This window comes from Triturus cristatus, chromosome 9 (assembly GCF_964204655.1).
Source record: "Triturus cristatus chromosome 9, aTriCri1.1, whole genome shotgun sequence".
Lineage (NCBI taxonomy): Eukaryota > Metazoa > Chordata > Amphibia > Caudata > Salamandridae > Triturus > Triturus cristatus.
Genome location: NC_140592.1, coordinates 433,336,274 through 433,354,418, shown reverse-complemented (window position 1 = coordinate 433,354,418; position 18,145 = coordinate 433,336,274).

Genomic DNA, 18,145 nt, shown 5'->3' with positions numbered 1-18,145 from the left:
TTCCGCACAGCTATTTTTTTACGGCAGCTCAAAAAAACCGGAAAACTGAGTCTGAGGCGAAAAAGAAGCCCCGGTACGCGACGGACAGACATGGACCCCATCCTACGTGTCATCCCGGCCCTCTTAGCCTATGACCTGGTGCACCGAACCCGACGCACACGCCGCAGAAGGTGAGAACAACACCCAGGGGTCAAGGGGGGGTGAGGGGCAGGAAACATACCCCCTACCCAAATTAAAACATACAATATGGAGGACATACATTACCTCCAGGGTCTGGTCACTTCGGGCGGCATGTCCACCAATCCCTGCGCACCGCAACAACAAAAGTGGACGTGTATGCGTACCCCTACGGCAACACTACAATAGTGATACGCACCGTACTCACACATACATAGCGTGGGTACGGTCCGTAGCACTATATTAGTGATGCCATGGGGGTACGCGTGGTACGGACCGTACACACGCCCTCAGAGCGTGGGTACGGTCCGTACCACCATTGTAGTGGTGACGTAGGGGTACGCGTGGTACGGACCATACACACGCCCTCAGAGCGTGGGTACGGTCCGTACCACCATTGTACTGGTGACGTAGGGGTACACGTGGTACGGACCGTACACACGCTCTGAGGGCGTGAGTACGGTCCGTACCACGCATACCCCCACGGCACCACTACAATGGTGGTACGGACCGTACACACGCCCTCAGTGCGTGTGTACGGTCCGTACCATGCGTACCCCTATGTCACCACTACAATGGTGGTACGGACTATAACCACGCGCTGAGGGCATGTATTTGGGCCGTACCACGCGTACTCCTATGCCACCACGACTATAGTGATACGGACCGCACCCACAAATACATAGCGTGGGTACGGGCCATATCACCATTGTATTTGTGCCGTAGGGTATGCGTGGTACGGACCGTACACACCCCATGAATGCGGGGGTACGGTCCGTATCACACGTACCACTACGGCACCAGTACGGGCCATATCACCATTGTATTTGTGCCGTAGGGTATGTGTGGTACGGACCGTACACACCCCATGAATGCGGGGGTACGGTCCGTATCACACGAACCACTACGGCACCAGTACATTTGGGGTACAAGGCATACACATGCCATGAATATTGGCCTACGGAGAGGTACAGCATATTACCTCTATATTGGTGTGTGTGTAGGCCCAGGACAGCAGTGTACAGCACCAAGGGGGTGGGTGGGTGCATAGGACTCCCAGCAGTGTCCAGACATATGAGGAGTGGGTGCAGAGGACTCCCAGCAGTGGACAGAGACATAGGGGTGGGTGCAGAGGAATACCAGCAGTGGACAGAGACATGGGGGTGGGCACCTATCACTCTCAGCAGTGGACAGAGACATGGGGGTGGGTGCAGAGGAACACCAGCAGTGGACAGAGACATGGGGGTGGGTGCCTATCACTCCCAGCAGTGGACAGAGACATGGGGGTGGGTGCCTATCACTCCCAGCAGTGGACAGAGACATGGGGGTGGGTGCAGAGGAATACCAGCAGTGGACAGAGACATGGGGGTGGGTGCCTATCACTCCCAGCAGTGGACAGAGACATGGGGGTGTTTTCAGAGGAATACCAGCAGTGGACAGAGACATGGGGGTGTGTACATCATTATCAGATGACCACAACTCCATGGGTGTATGTACGCATCCCTAATTTTCGACTATGATGATAGTGCCATAACAACACATCACTGACAGCAGTGTCCCACTCCCAGGAGGATGAATGTATTTCCCCCACTGCATGACACACCACATGTGGGTGTGAGGACAAATGACACATGCATACCCACCCCTGGCAGATGCAGCACAATACACACACTGAGATCATGCCACAAGACTGTATAGTCATTTCAATGCCTACTAATCTAAGAGAGCCAAAGGGAAAACACACTATCACGCACATCCCAGGACTGATAGGAATGTACAGGTGCTGGGACAGCCACCAAGATGTTGTCTCTCATGGAAGGAATAGGGTGGAGTTCCCACAGATACAATGCCCACAATTGTGAGTCAGGTGCCCAAATACCCTCCAGGAGAAGTACCATATATGTGCTAGGCTGGGATTACACACATGCATAGTGCTGAAAAGGGAGAACTTCGCCATGAAGGCATTTCAACATACTCAATACACAAGTACAGTGACTAGCAAGGATGGCACAGATGATGCAGCCGGAGACATTGCTGAGCAGGCATGGCCATAGTTGAAGGGATCCGTCACCAACAAAGGAAATGTAGACAAAGGTCAGCACAACAATTGTGCAACTCTCTGCAGGGAAGATGTCAGGTGCCACAGAGGAAGGAACACTCCTTGGTACAATGTCTCAAAACACAAATAACACACACGACTAAAGATTCTTTGCAGAGACCTTGTGATGGCACGCAGATACCATGGTCCACCTCATGACCATCAGACTAGAACATTTCTCAGAAACATAACACATTACCCCAACACCAACTCCTGGAGCATCAGCACCAACATCAATACCTGAAATCCAATATTGTTCAAAGTAAAAAGAAAATGCTTTATTCAGCATAAAACAACATTTTGGAAAGAACACTATATACAAAGGCCAATAGTCAGTCCATAATAGAAGTCCTTGGGGGGACACATGGGCTTGCGTCTCCCCTAGCTTGCCTGCACAGTGGAACCCTCAGGTTCGTCGACCGGGGGGGGCATCATGTGGGGAAGGACCAGGCACTGCAGGGACAGGAGGTGTAAGGGTAGGTGTGGTGGGTGCCTCCACCACAGGGGGTGGGGCAGCACCAAAGGTGGAGGTGAGCTCCGTGCTGCACACTTCTGCCAGGTCGTCCAGAGTATCCCCTGCATCGGAAGAAGCCACAGGCACAAAGGAGGGGGGGTCTGAGGGATGGGGTGCAGCGCTTCTGGGGGAGGGGGTCGACATGGGGGGGGACTCAACTCCCCTGCCCGTGGAGTCTCTCGCCCGCTTGCGGGATGGTGACACAGTGGGGCTGAGGGCCAGCACAGACATGTAGCTTTCCTTGTCTGACTGTGTGGCAGGGGAGCCAAGGGGAGTGCTTTTGGAGGGCCTGGGTTGTGAGGCATGCGGACTCAGACTGTGGCTGCGTGTATGTTTGTGTGCCCCAGACCCAGTGGGTGTGCCTTTATCCCCCTGAGTGTGTGTGCCAGGAGGTGTGCGCTTGCCCTTACTTGGTGGTGTGCTGCCTGTGTCTGGTGGGGTGCGTGCTTGGGAATGTCTGGGTGTGCATGGGACAGGAATGGGAGTGGGAAGTGTGGATGGGGCTGGGGTAGGGGGGATGAAGCGCTGCAGGAGACTCACTGCTGCCATCAGTGAAGAGTCCATGGACCGCAGCAACATCCGTTGGTCAGACATCGTTGCTGACATGGCCGCCATGAACGACACCATCTGTGTCAGCAGTCTGGTGTGGCCATGGAGGACATTCAGCATCGATGTCTGCCCAACCTGCAACTGCCGCTGAATGTCCACAGACTCTGCAGTGAGGGCAGCAGGGGTGACAGGGGCAGGGGGTGTGGTGCCTGTCCCGAAGGAGACATGATGGTGTCCTGCACGGACAGAAGGGACTGGAGCAACTGGGAGGGCGGTGATTGGAATGGAGGAGGCGGGGACAGATGTTGGGCTGCTGCCAGGTGTTGTAGCAGCCTCCGCCCCCTCGATGAGGTCAGCCTCGGACCCGTCTGCGTCGTAGTTGGTCTTGCCACCAGACAGGTCCTCCGACTGACTCCCCTCGCCCTCCGTGCCACTTGCTCCCGCAGACTCGCCAGCACTCGTGGCACCGGTGCTGGATCCCTCTTCCAGGTCCGTGCAGGTGTCTCTCTCGGTTTCCTCCGATGATGCTGTGGGCAAGGTGAAGATACAGAAAAAAATCAGTCACCTGTATACATCTGACACATGAGTCCAAACAAAATAGGTCACAGTGCATATCAGGAAATGCATCATGAGTAACATCTAGATTACTCCACACATATGTAAGCCCTTTACTCCCCAGTTGGTTGACCCACCATGCCACTTGGAAACAAGGAAAAATAGGACACACCAGCCAAAAACTTGAATGAGAAATATACTGAGAAGCTAGTGTCTGGGAACAGTTGAGCACAGCAATACTATGAAGTCATGCCACCTCTTGTTTACCTGGAAAGAAACAGTGTTGGTGCACCCAAGGCTAAATAACAGACCTCAACGCTAAAGGTGTCCTGTAAGTACTTTGAAAACCCAAACAAAATACATATTGATCCCTTGGGAATCACACCACTTTACACAATCGACATGTTTAGAATGTGGGAATGTGCCACTTTGTGAACAGAACACACATGTGCCTGTATAAAAGAAGTCTCACAAGGAGGTGCACACAAAACTACATTTAACCAGTCATTGTATAAGCTGCCAGCCTTATTTCAAGAAGCCACTGTTGGTGTTTCAGAAAGTATATATGGGCCCATGGCGGTCTGGAGGACTTGACATTCGTAATTTGGTATCACTAACAACCAAGGACTCACCGAAATTCTACCACACTGTGGGAACATGGATATGTATAATCTGAAAAACAGTCTTATTCGAACTGTGCCTTTCTTTAAAATGTGCCAGTGTGTTCCCTGAAAGTGTAAAGGTGGTTTCTTGTGCACTTCCTTGGGAGACATCTGTCATGCAGGCACATTATTGTCCTTCACAACAAAACATCAAACTCAAGCATTGAAAACATGAAGACATGTTGACAAGTGTAGTGAGTGCCAAAGTACAATATTTTTTGACTAACAACTTGAATTATGCCACTTGTCACATGGCCATCCGTACCATGATGACACAGTTGGCAACAGATCTGACCCAGTGCCTGTCATATGGAGTGGCACACATGTCCAAACACAGGCCAATACATAAGCTAATGGGCAATTGTGTTGGAAAAAGGCATACCTGCACTGAGGAGACACCCTCAAGGCAAGCCAGAATGTCCACACAGATGTCAGCACACAAAGACAAAACTATGTAGCATCTGGACCACACACTGGTGCAAAAAATGAATGAGCAGGAATTGAGTATTTAAACTATTGACACATGCTGCAAAGCACAAACATTAAACCCTGCACAACATGACTGGGTCACTGCATGTTGAGTCTCTGTCTAGCCAATTATCACACACAGGTCGGACCTGGCAAGGAGACATAAGGTTTGGCAATGTAGGCCTCGCCCGCACAAACCCCCCATACCTGAGACAATGTGATTGAGACAGATCAAGAAGTGACACCTCTTAATCAGGGTTTACCAAAATGTGCAGCAAGAATTCCCAAATGTACTCCACATCACCTCGTGAGGCTGCCAACACATATTTGTGACAGACAACCATCAACAGATAGTTGTGAATAGACACAGGTGCTGCCCAGTGTGAGTATGCACAAGCCAAATGGGGTCTCCCTGTCCAGTGGACACATGTAGCACACTTTCGATAAATACAAATGAGGGCAAGGAACAATGCCACAGATGCCAACCTATGCTGAACACACAGAGAATGGCCACAGTGTTGGATGACACACATGATTACGAGGCAAGGGTGTCTCAGGGGACTGTAGTGGGCACACTGCTCCATGGTCCTGGAATGATCTCACTGTAACATGAGCAACCGTCCTGGCACTATGCATATCTCCCACTCATGCACATCATGTCTGAGGCCACAACATCGGTCATGCATGCTGCAAGTGTGTACATTTGAAACCTCACACTCCTATGTTGAGACTCAGCATCAGTGGCAACAAATATGGACCCCCAACTGACTGAACAGGACAGGGCACAGGCAAGGTACCAACACATGTCACAGACCACCCCCACACATGATGCAGAAAGCAATGTGCACTTGGATTAACTGGCAGCCTAGATGACCATGTGCAATATTGATTACACACAGAGCAGGGAACACATGTCAAGGAGGGGAAGGGAGGAATAAGAGCACCGGTTGACTTGGGGGAACAGAATATGCACTGCACATATAAACCCTGGCAGTGTATCCAGGCGACAGAGCACTTCCAAAAGCTGGTGACACACAAAAAACACACATGTACCTACCCCCTCCTTGCTGCTGTCTCTCCTGGAACTGCCTATCCATGTCAGGGAAGACCACCGCCAGGACACTCCTCATCTGGTGGGTCAGGCGTCGGTGCCCGCCATGGGGGCGTGGAGCTGAGAGCCCCAGCTGGACCCGGGCGATCCTCCTGGTCCAGCACCGGATGTCCTGCCACTATTTTCGGACTAGGGGTAGGCGCCGACTGCGACCCTCCACCGATCTCACGGCCCTGACGGCCCGATTCCAGATCTCCCCCTTCTGGTAGGCAGTTACCTGTGAGGATGACAAAGTGAGACAACATCACTACACCTGCTCCATGTCACAGAGACACACATTTGAACATCTTTGATATGTTGAACAGGGCATAGGATGCTGCCAAAGGAATAGCATCTTTGTCATATGGACATTGGCCTCTGTGGAAGCCCCAATTCACTACATGGCATTGAAAGTACCCTGGTGGCATGAGGGGTGCAACACACTCCCTGATCATGGCACACACTGTGCATCACAAGCAACACCAGGCTGAGGGACAGCACCTCAAAGCAGTTACATGCCCCAGGCCACTGACGCAACCTCAGCAGAGTACACAGACTTACAAAGGCACAGATCAATCGCCTGCCATTGGCAACAGCGGATACAAACCTCACTCTGCACATGTGCCACTTGCCTGTGGGTTGTCACAGGTGTCGGGCTAGCTCAGCAAGTCAGACACACAGCATGGCTTACTTCTCACATCAGATGGATAGAGCTGTTGCCTCCTCCATGCAGCTGTGGTGCAACACTTCACATAGACACTCACCCACATGACAAGGAACATTCACACACATCAATGTCCAGGGTGCGTACACATCACTTGGACACTCTCACCACAGCTCCACTCAACTCACACACATCTATGGGTACAGTCACCTGTCACACCGGGGGGACCACTGAATCAACTCAGGACTATAGACCAAAAATGCCACACAGGATTAGCCAGGCTGAATGTGTCATGCACTATGCAGTGAATGTCACAGTAAGCACAATGCAAGTGAGGAGTGCACACATGAACTACATCATGCTCTGCATGAGGGACATAAGCCATTCACCCCCCCTGGGACCCACTCGAAACTACATTGCATGTCTGTCACACCTGGACACAATGCCAGAAGTGACAGTCACATAAAAGGTACACAGTCAAAGGTAGTGGAGTCAGCACTCACCTGCTCCCCTGGTCTCCCATACAGGCTGGGGTACTGTGGGAGTATGACATCTAGCAATGCCTCATTGGGTGAATGGCTGGGCCCTCTCCACAGACCTTGACATGGTGCCAGAGGAAGCACAGACAGCAGCAGTGTTGTCGACAGGAAAGTTGTGCAGGTAAGTGCCCTCTCATGGGTTCTGGCTGACTTATATCTGTCTTGCTGAGGGGCATTAATTTTGAGGAGTACATAGTTATTGGTCAGATTCATTCGCATCTTACGTTTACTCCAATCCCTTTAAACATACACCAGTGACAGCATTTGCATCGTTCAAATTTTGAGCATCATGTCAAGTCAACAACCACTTTGCACCATTGTATTTTGTGGCCAACTGACTTTTCCAGGACACCTGATGGAAAAATTTGAACTGAAAACTCGGTATCCATGACAACCAGCATGCATTTAGGGCCTAATACTTGTCCCTTATGTGTCCCCTATGTAATTTTCAAATCCACACACAGGTACAGTGCGTTTGACACGTAGCCCTATGGCACCAGTTGCACAATGCGTTTGACAGGTACATGTACGCACTGGTAGTACACATACATGTACGCACTAGTTGTACACGTACATGTACGCACTACCTCAGTACACGTACGTGTACAAGTACGTGTACGCACTAGTTGTACACGTATGTGTGCGCACTAGTTGTACACGTACGTGTACTAAGGTAGTACATGTACGTGTACAAGTACATGTACGCACTAGTTGTACACGTTGTACAAGTACGTGTATGCACTAGTTGTACACGTACGTGTACTACCTCAGTACACGTACGTGTACAAGTACGTCTACGCACTAGTTGTACACATACGTGTACGCACGAGTTGTACACGTACGTGTACTACCTTAGTACACGTACGTGTACAAGTATGTGTACGCACTGGTAGTACACGTACGTGCACTACCTCAGTACACGTACATGTACAAGTACGTGTACGCACTAGTTGTACACGTACGTGTACTACCTCAGTACGTGTACGCAATGGTAGTACACGTACGTGCACTACCTCAGTACACATACGTGTACAAGTACGTGTACGCACTAGTTGTACACGTACGTGTACTACCTCAGTACATGTACGTGTACAAGTACGTGTATGCACGAGTGTGTACGCACTAGTTGTACACGTACGTGTACTAAGGTAGTACACATACATGTACAATTACGTGTACACACTAGTTGTACACATACATGTACTACCTCAGTACATGTACGTGTACAAGTACGTGTACGCACTAGTTGTACACGTACGTGTACGCACTATTTGTACACGTACGTGTACTAAGGTAGTACACGTACGTGTACAAGTACGTGTACACACTAGTTGTACACGTACATGTACTACAAGTACGTGTACGTGTACAAGTACGTGTACGCACTAGTTGTACACGTATGTGTACGCACTAGTTGTACAGGTACGTGTACTACCTTAGTACACGTACATGTACAAGTACGTGTACGCACTAGTTGTACACGTACGTGTACACATGAGTTGTACACGGACGTGTACTACCAGTGCGTACACGGACTTGTACACGTACGTGTACTAAGGTAGTACACGTACGTGTGTACAGTCCGTATCACGCATGCTCCTACGGCACCACTACTATAGTGATATGGACCGTACTTGTATGGTCCGTACCACGCGTACTCCTACGGCACCACTACTACAGTGATACGGACCGTACACACACTCTGAGGGCGTGTGTACGGTCCGCATCACTATAGTAGTGGTGCCGTAGGAGTACGCATGTGTATACAGACCGTACACACACGCGTAATCCTACGGCACCACAACTATAGTGATACAGACCATACACACGCCCTCAGAGCGTGTGTACGGTGCGTTTCACACGCTTACACTGGTGATAGGATGCGCACACGAAAGGAATGGAGGTCTCAGACTCGCACAAGGATGTACATCAAGTCATTGTCATTGCAGTCCTTCATGTGCAGGGCCTAGGTGTGTCAGGCAGTTATATTGCACAATGTATTTGTATTGCACATGTATTTGCACGATTGATGTGTGATGACCTGTGTACACAAGTCATGTTTGATGGGGCACTATGTGGCATACTTCCCCTTCACACTTTGCACTTGTGTGCATGTAGTACAAACGTGTCAAGCACAGCATCACTGGTATGGCACAGTCACCACCACCCGCAACTGTCCCCTGATGCCAGGGGCAGGGACACTAACAACTGACATTTAACGACCAGCGTGCCCCGATGTGACTATGTTATGTGTGTGTCATGTGTTCCCATGAGCTTGCTGTTGGTGTTCCGTCAACTGCATCTGCTGTTGCTGCATCCAACATGTGTCTGTGTGGAGATGGGCATGGCACACATCTACGCACACCATGCCACATGTGGATTCCCACGTAACGTGTGTCTGTATGCATTGAACATGATATTTTGACATGAGGACATATCTGCGTCGTCTCAATGTCTGTGTTTTCTGTTTTCACATGTACCTCTTCATTGCAATGTGTGTGATCTGTACATTTGACATTCCATGTGACCTGTGCGTCTAGCTTGCCGTTAGCTGTCTGTATGAGATGACATCCTTCAAATGCAGATATGTGGATGTATGTCACTCCTGTGATGTCTCTGGCTGTTCACTTACACTGGCCCACAGCTCGTTTCTGGGCATGTCATGTAGACTTGCCAATCAACGGGTGTATCTGGCTTTTCGTAGGAGTATCACCTGGCTGGCATACGTGTCCTGGATGTACTGCACAGACCAGACTCTGTATTTAGCAGATGTGCGTTAGCAGTTGAGCATGTGCTCAGTTCATTGACATTGATGTTGTTATGTTCTCGCTCTTCGTTATTCATTCCAATTTTCTGCAGGGCACCGCCTGTCCCTCAACCAATGCCAGACTTAGGTGCCATGAGGGAACGTGACTGCATACGACGTTACAGATTCACTCAACAGTTGATTGAGGACTTTACCGCAAAGCTGGCACCACACCTCCAACCGCGACACAGGTATCCTACTGCGCTGACCCCCAAGATGAAGGTGATGGCAGCCCTACATTTTTTTGCCAAAGGTACGTTTCAATTCACCATAGCTGATGTTGGTGGCATATCACAGACAATGTTCAGCCGTGTCCTGCTTGATGTTTTAGCAGCCATATTGGAACACCTTGATGAATTCATCCATTTTCCAACTCCTGAGGAGTTGACAGGTGTCAAGGGTGATTTATATGCCCTGGGAGGGATGCCCCATGTAATTGGGTCCATTGATGGGACACATGTGGCTTTGGTACCACCACAGGCACAGGAGGTAGCCTATCGCAACCGTAAACATTACCACTCTATAAATGCCCTTGTGGTGTGTCTTGCTAACATGCTGATTTCCCATGTCTGTGCACGTTTTCCAGGGTCAGCACACGATGCCTACATCATGAGACATAGCAGGGTGCCACAAATGATGCTGTGGCTGCACAACGAACGAGCATGTCTTGTTGGTGGGTATACTCTGTTTGTCCTGTGTTTTGTGGTATCTTTGTATCTTACGGCATCTCCTGACCCACTTCTTTACATGATGTTTCCATGTAGGGGACTCTGGCTATCCCAACATGCCATGGCTGATGACGCCTCTCTGCAACCCAAGATCAGCTGTAGATCATCGGTACAACAATGCACATGGGCAGACCAGGAGAGTGATTGAGAGGACGTTTGGCCTCCTGAAAAGCTGATTCCGGCGCCTTCACAAGACAGGCGGGTCCCTCCCATATGCACCGGCGAAGGTCTGCAAAATCTTCCTTGTGTGCTGCATGCTGCACAACATGGCAGTGGAGAAGGCAGTGCCACTCATTCTGGAGCATGATGAACAGGAACATCCACCCGTGGAGGATGAAGGGCTTGGTCATGAGGCAAGTGAGGAGGAGGAGGAGGAGGAGGAGGAGGATAACCGGAGTCAGCTCATACGCAACTTCTTCTCATAATGGTGAGTCACTGGGTCTGAGTGTGCACGCTTGGAGCCTTGTGTGACATATGTTGCAATGTGTGTGTCCAGCTGACTGTATGCTAAGTGACTTAGATGTGTGTTCTGATGTGTCACTCGAGTGATGATGTCATTCCACACATTTTAGCTGAGACACTAAATTTTAAATTAGCATGGTGACAACATTATTCCTGTAGAGTAAATGACAATGTATGCGGATAACAATCTTTTAGCTGACTTCTTGTGTGTCTGTCATCCCCAGTTTCTTGCGCATGTTGTCTGCTCGTGTCATCGTTGGCCTCCTGCTATTCCTCATGAGTATTGCAACGTGTGCTGAATCAGCGTTCCATGCACGGACATGGGGAAAAGTCATTTTGGGTAAGGATTGCAGCAAGGCATTTTGGGGGTGGTACGTGTTTGGAATGTGTGGGGAATGCTCCTGTGCATGTTGTGTTACCATGCATACATGTCGACTCACCATGGGGCACATGACATGTAGCATGACTCCCATGAATTGATAGTCACCCTTCGTGACAGTCATCTGTAATGGTTTGTGGATTCTGATGAAGGCATCAATGTGTGTAAAACTTCACTCAGAAACATACAGGATGCTACGGGTGGACATAGTGTGGGACATCCCCATAAGAGGCTCAATGGGGAATTGCAGCCTGTCCGTGTGCAGCAGGGGGTGTTTGGCTCACCCCCTTAACTTGTATGCCAGTTCATTTGTGAAGGGGGTGTCCAGTGTAGGTCCCACATGTTCAGCCAAATGACCTGTGAGTCTGTTCATATTGATGCATTTCCCTTAGTGTGAGCCTGAGTAATAAAGGTGTTCCTCACCCTCCAAGGTGCCTCATCTCTGTCAATGCAGGTCTCTTGCCACTTTGCATGCGGCATCTCTGGCATAGTTGTCAAAGGTTGGGCATATGACCCTATGTGTAGTTTTGCAACATGCATGCAGTTCTTCATGGATTAGAATCTCTATTGCACATGAAGTCCATGGTTGTGTATAACCCTGGGCGTAGTTCGCGAAGTAGCACCTCGCGAAGCTACGCAAAGTGCAGTTCGCACTACGCGAGCTACGTGTAGCACTTCGCGAACTGCGTAGTACCTTGTTCACACTCTGCCAGATGTTGTTTTCAATGATTGCACAGTGCGGACAAGCAACCGGCACTGTGCAATCATTGAAAATGGCATCTTGCACAGAGCGAGCTGTAGTTTTCTGCTGCTCGAGTAGATTTTTACTCGAGCGGCAGCTTTCTCAACGCGAACTGTTAGTTTCTCATCGCGAGCGTACGCGACCACTCGCAATGAGAAACCTGACCTACTCGCGTTGGGAATCTCGCCGGGAGGTTTATTTTCCATGCTCGCGATCGCCAACTTGATGTTGCTTGCTCGCGATCGCCAACTTGACATTGAGGACCGTGAGCAAGCAAAAAATGACCGCAGCACTACGCAACACCACGCTACGCGTGTTCGCACTGTGCTATGTGCAGTTCGCGTAGTGCGAAGTAGCGTGAACTTCGCAAACTACGCGAGCGTAGCGTAGTGTTTTGCCCAGGCTTATTTGTGTATGTATTTGGTCATGTTGGTCCCCCCAACGGGCCGTCAACGCCTGCTGAGGGTGTGTCTCCTGTGCGCAGTTCGTCCTTCGGTTTCCTGATCCTGTGTCAGTCATCTTTGGTGGTTGTACATCCATTTTCTCTGGGTGTGCCATTGGTAACCGGACACTCCTTCCTTTACATACGCCTGTTGCAGTTGTCCTTTCTGACATACTTGTCTTTGTGTGCTACTTTTGGCATAGTTTACAGGACATGCTGCCTGCTGCTGTGGCCCCTGCAGCAAGGGCCCACAAAGTTGCCGGATTCGGCAACACACACGCCTCAAAGATGCTCCTCCCTTCCTCCCTCCACTCATTCATTTGGCTGTCATCAGCTTGTCTGTGCCACTGTTGCGGCCACGCTGTGCCAAAGGCAGGACCGTCAGCACATGCAACGTGCACATTGCACGACCCTCATGTCCTTGCATGACCCACATCACAGTACAGTCTGATGTTGCAGCCACCCTCCATGCAATGTCCATCTGAAAATCAACTGCCTGCTCTCAGGCATACCCTAAGCGCACACACAACACCTTTGCATGCTGAGTGTGCAACTCCAACTGCCTACACAGCGCTGCCCCTTCCAGGCCCTGTCACACCAACCAGGTCATGTCCCTCCTATTCCACACCGGCTCCGTACACCAGGAAGGCTATGGGAGTGGAACTCAAGCCTTCAGCATGTAGTATAGTGGCGTCAACTGGCACATGGCCCAGGGATCATCTCTCAGCGTGTCAATCTTCAATGTGTCCAGGACCCCCCTCTCCACCATCACATGCGCACAGAACCTCATCATCAGCTCGTATGCCATTGACAGCCAGGTGCTCCTCACCCTCACCAAAGACGCAGCCATTGCCAGTTCCAACATTCAAGAAGGCATGAGGTCTGTTGATGAATGGCTGAACATCATCTACCTGAGGCTGGACTTGTACAGGACTGAGGTAATCATCTGAGGATTGTCCCCTTACAGCTGGGTCAACTCCTTGTGTCCCACCCGCCAGGGCACGGCACAAGCTCCCAGTGGCCACGCACACAAGATGGTGTGCATCATGGATTCGTCGCTCACATTTGCCATGCAAATCACTAGCATCTGTACCTCATGCTGCAACACCCTCTGCATGATGCACATGATCCACAGATAGTTCCACTCCAAGGAAAGACAGACCATCCCCCAGGTCCACGACAACAGCTGTGTCAACTACAGCCCGCCCTCTATGGAGCAAGTACATCAAAACTCCTGGGAAACTGGTCCACATCCAGGGTGCATCTGCACACCTCAGCTTCAACATCCCGCGCCCCAGCCACATCACCGTCCACCTGAGATAGCTGCAATGGATCACTGTCTGCTGCAGGATGACCTTCACACTCCTCACCCACACTCAGGAGGCAGTCCACAACCCCAGACCCCAAACCAACCTTGGACATCTGTCATCCGAGACCCCATTGGGCCAACTCCGTGCATCCAACCTTGCCCTGGCCACCATTCTTCACATCCACCGAACTCCAGCATGCAGGACATAGTTCTCCCACCTGGCCAAACATACCTGGTACTCCCTCCCTGGGAACATCCACATGAGCCATGACCTCTATACCTTAATGATACTCTTCCAAATTGGTCTGTCCGCACAGTATTGCAAGCCCCCCCTCAGCAGCTTGAGGCCATCACGAGTGAGTATGGTGCCCCATGTCTGTATTGTATGATACATTGTGACCCATGTGTGTCCTGTACCAGACTCAGATCCCAGGGTATGGATGGCTGGAGTTAGTTCAACACTCAGGCATAGTTTGACATTTCCCCACACGTAGGTTGTGTACTCATGCAAAATGACTGCAACATCTAATTCAAGAAATTTAGTTTTATTTTTGGTGGGGGGCGTGTTTAGTGTGGAAAAATAGTTGCTATACAGTGTGCATAGAATCCAAAGTTCGCAGGGGGAGATGGGATCCTTGTCATTTGAAGTCATCAGAGTCCAGACCACAGTGTTTGTCATCATTGGTCAGACTGTGACCAGCAAGTCCATGTGGCAGAGAATGTCATTGAATGAGGTGCTGCTGTTGCGCATGAGGGCCAGGTGCCAGCCCAGGTGACCTGGGAGATGTGGATGGTATCTGCCTCTCACGGTCTTTTCCGTGGACGACCCACCTTCCTCGGGGGACCCTCAGATGCAGGCCTTGATGATGTTTGTTACGCTCCGTCGGACGAATCCTCCTCCTCCTCCCTCCCTGTGGCTGGTGGTGGTCTTCGCCTGGGGGCACAGGGAGGGTTGCCCATGTTGTCGGCGATGCGACAGGGTGAACGGCTTATGTCCGTTTGCACCGCCAGGAGCTCAGCCAGTCTTGCCTCCATCCGTCCTTGGTGTTGTTGTTGACTTGCATGTTGCTCGGCCTGCTGGTTCTTAATCTCTGTGAGGGTCTCCACTACCTGGCTGATGGCCCTGGTGTCACGCCGGTATGTGTCCAGGATGTGGCGTATGTGTGACATACCGGTCTCTTCAGCTGGCTGGTCAGGTTCTTGCCTCCTCCTGCCTCCACTCCCACCACCCCTGCCCACACGAGCCTGGCCTGCCATTGTGGGCACATCGGGTCTACGGGACCCCTGAGGGATGGCATTTGCGGGGTTGTCTGCCTCCTCCTGGGTGCCCCGAGAATCTTGTCCCTTCAGGTCAGACTGGCTCAGTTGTTCAGTGCGGGCAGGGCTCCTGGGTGTCTCCTGGGATGTGGCAGTAATGGGGGTGGTGGTTAGCACAGATGTACCTGAAGCAGGTGCTGCAGGAGCTTGGGCACCAGAGGGTCCAGGTGGGTTGGGGTTTTCCATGGAGTGTTGAGACTAGTCGTCGCTGCCGGTGGGATCAGCTTCCTGCCGAGCCTGGGACTGTGATTCTTCCCCCCCATTGTTGGGGGGAGATCCATGATGTTGCCCTGTGTGAGAGAGAGACAATGTTAATGCTGTTTCATGCGACATCCATGTTTCATACATATTCAAGTTGGCACAGTTCCTCCAGGTAGTTGGATGTGCCTAGCATTCCTCTCAATGTTCACTTGTGGATGGGTATGTTGCGGGGGACAGATTGATATGTTCTCCTGAGTGTTTGACATGTAGATTTTTGGCTTGGATGCTTATTTGGCTATGGATTGATCTTGTTGTGTCACATGTCCATTGTGAGAGTGGGTAAATCCCCGGGGGTGTGTGCTTGTGTAAGGGGTGTGTGTGACAGGGCCTGCTGTTGGGTGTAGTGTGATTTGGCATTGGGTCTCCCAGGTGATGTGTCTGTCCCCTCATGGAGCATGCTGGCATGACAGTGAGTGTGAGTTCCTGTCCTAGATATCTGATCTTGTGGTGTTGGTGTTTGAGTTTACAGTGGTCACAGGAGAGCCTTGTGCTGCCTACAGCAGGGCCGAGTGTCAGCTACCTTGTCAGTACTTAGCCAGTCCCTGTGCATTGAGCATGGTGCATGGGTATGTACCTGGGCCATGTGGGCTGAGGGCAATGGTGTCTGCTTCTGAGTTGAACAATGTGTTTTGTGAGCCCCACCCTCCCAGCATCACGGACATCCAGTCTTGGGTTTGTGGCTCTTTCAGCCTGGGACATGGAATGGCCTTGCTTTGTGAATGGGGCATAGACATGTTAGTGGCATGAGCATTGTTTTTGAGTGTGGTTGTGTCCGATGAGGGCTTGGGGGTAGTTGCGTGCATTTGGTGTAGTTGGGGTGTGGATGCCATTACCCCCATGTTACGTAAGTTGTTTTTGTACTCACCAGGCTCTGCCACTCCTTCGACTCCATGTACTCCCACCGGCGGAAGCAGGGCCATCACCTTCTCCTCCCAGGGATGGTAATGTACTGGTCTGCGGGGCAGCCCACCTCCAGTGATGTTGCTCTGGGCGTAGTCCTCGTTCATTTTGCGCTTGGCTGCCCTCCGCAGATCGTACCACCTGGCTTGGCATTCATTCCTGGTCCGTCTGATAGGCGCAACAGCATTCACCCTATCGACGATCCTCTGCCACATGCGTGATTTTTCTTCTATGCTGGTCTGTCTGACCAATGTTCCAAAGAGCTGTGGCTCGACTCTGATGACTTCTTTGACAAGGATGTCCAGCTCCTCCCTTGTGAACTTTGAATTCTTGTCTATGGGCATGGTGTGGGGTGTGGGTGTGGATGGTTGTGGGTGTGTGGGTGTGAATGTGACGGTGTGGGTCTGAATTTGAAGAGGGGGTCTGTGTGAAGGAGGTTGTGTGAAGGTGTGTAAGTTAAGGTGTATGGGTGCAGTTGTTTGTGTGTGGTGTCTGTCAGCAGTGGGGCTGTTGCAAAGGCTCATGGTTTGTGTGTGTGGGCCCTTTTTATTGGTCCTTTTGTGTGTGTGCCTGGGTTTGAAATTTGGATGTGTTATAAGAGGTGGTTGTGAGTTTGGGCCTCTGTTTGCCTGTTTGGATCTGCCAGGTCAGTAATTTAGATGTATTTTCTACTGTAGACGTATTTTGTGGTGTTGTGCGAGTCGAATTGACCCTCCTTGTGCTGTTTTACAGTGTCCTGGATCTGTACGAGTCATTTTCGCGTATGTAAGGTGCATACATACGCGATGCTGGGGGACGGTGGTGGGGTACGGTGCGTCAAAGTAAGGGGCTGGTGTACGGTGCTGGGGTATGGTGCGTACATAAACAGGGCTGGGTTACGGTGTTGGGGTATGGTGCATACAAGTACGCGGCTGGGGTATGGCACGTCAAAGTAAGGGGCTGGGGTAGGGTGCTGGGGTACGGTGTGTACAAGTATGGGGCTGGGGTACGGTGTTGGGGTACGGTGCGTACAAGTACGGGGCTGGGGTACGGTGCTGGGGTACGGTGCATACAAGTACAGGGCTGGGGTACGGTGCTGGGGTACGGTGCGTACAAGTACGGGGCTGGGGTATGGTGTTGGGGTACGGTGCTGGGGTACAGTGCGTCCAAGTATGGAGCTGGGCTACGGTGGTGGGGTACGGTGCGTACATGTACGGGACTGGGGTAGAGTGCGGACATGGGGGGTACGGTGCTGACATACGGGGGTACGGTGCTGACATATGTGGGGGGAGGGGGGCTGTACGACTCATATCCCGGGCACAAGTTTACCCAGATATGAGTGGTACGGCGTTCACTCCGTACAGGGCGTTTTCCATGCGCTTGTGTATTCAGAAGGGCGGTACAGATCGTACTTGCTCGCTCGGACTTCAGTTTTACGATTTGTACGTAAAACTGTCCGGCTCCCTCTCGTACACCTTTTCCTGAAGCGATTCGTATGTATTTT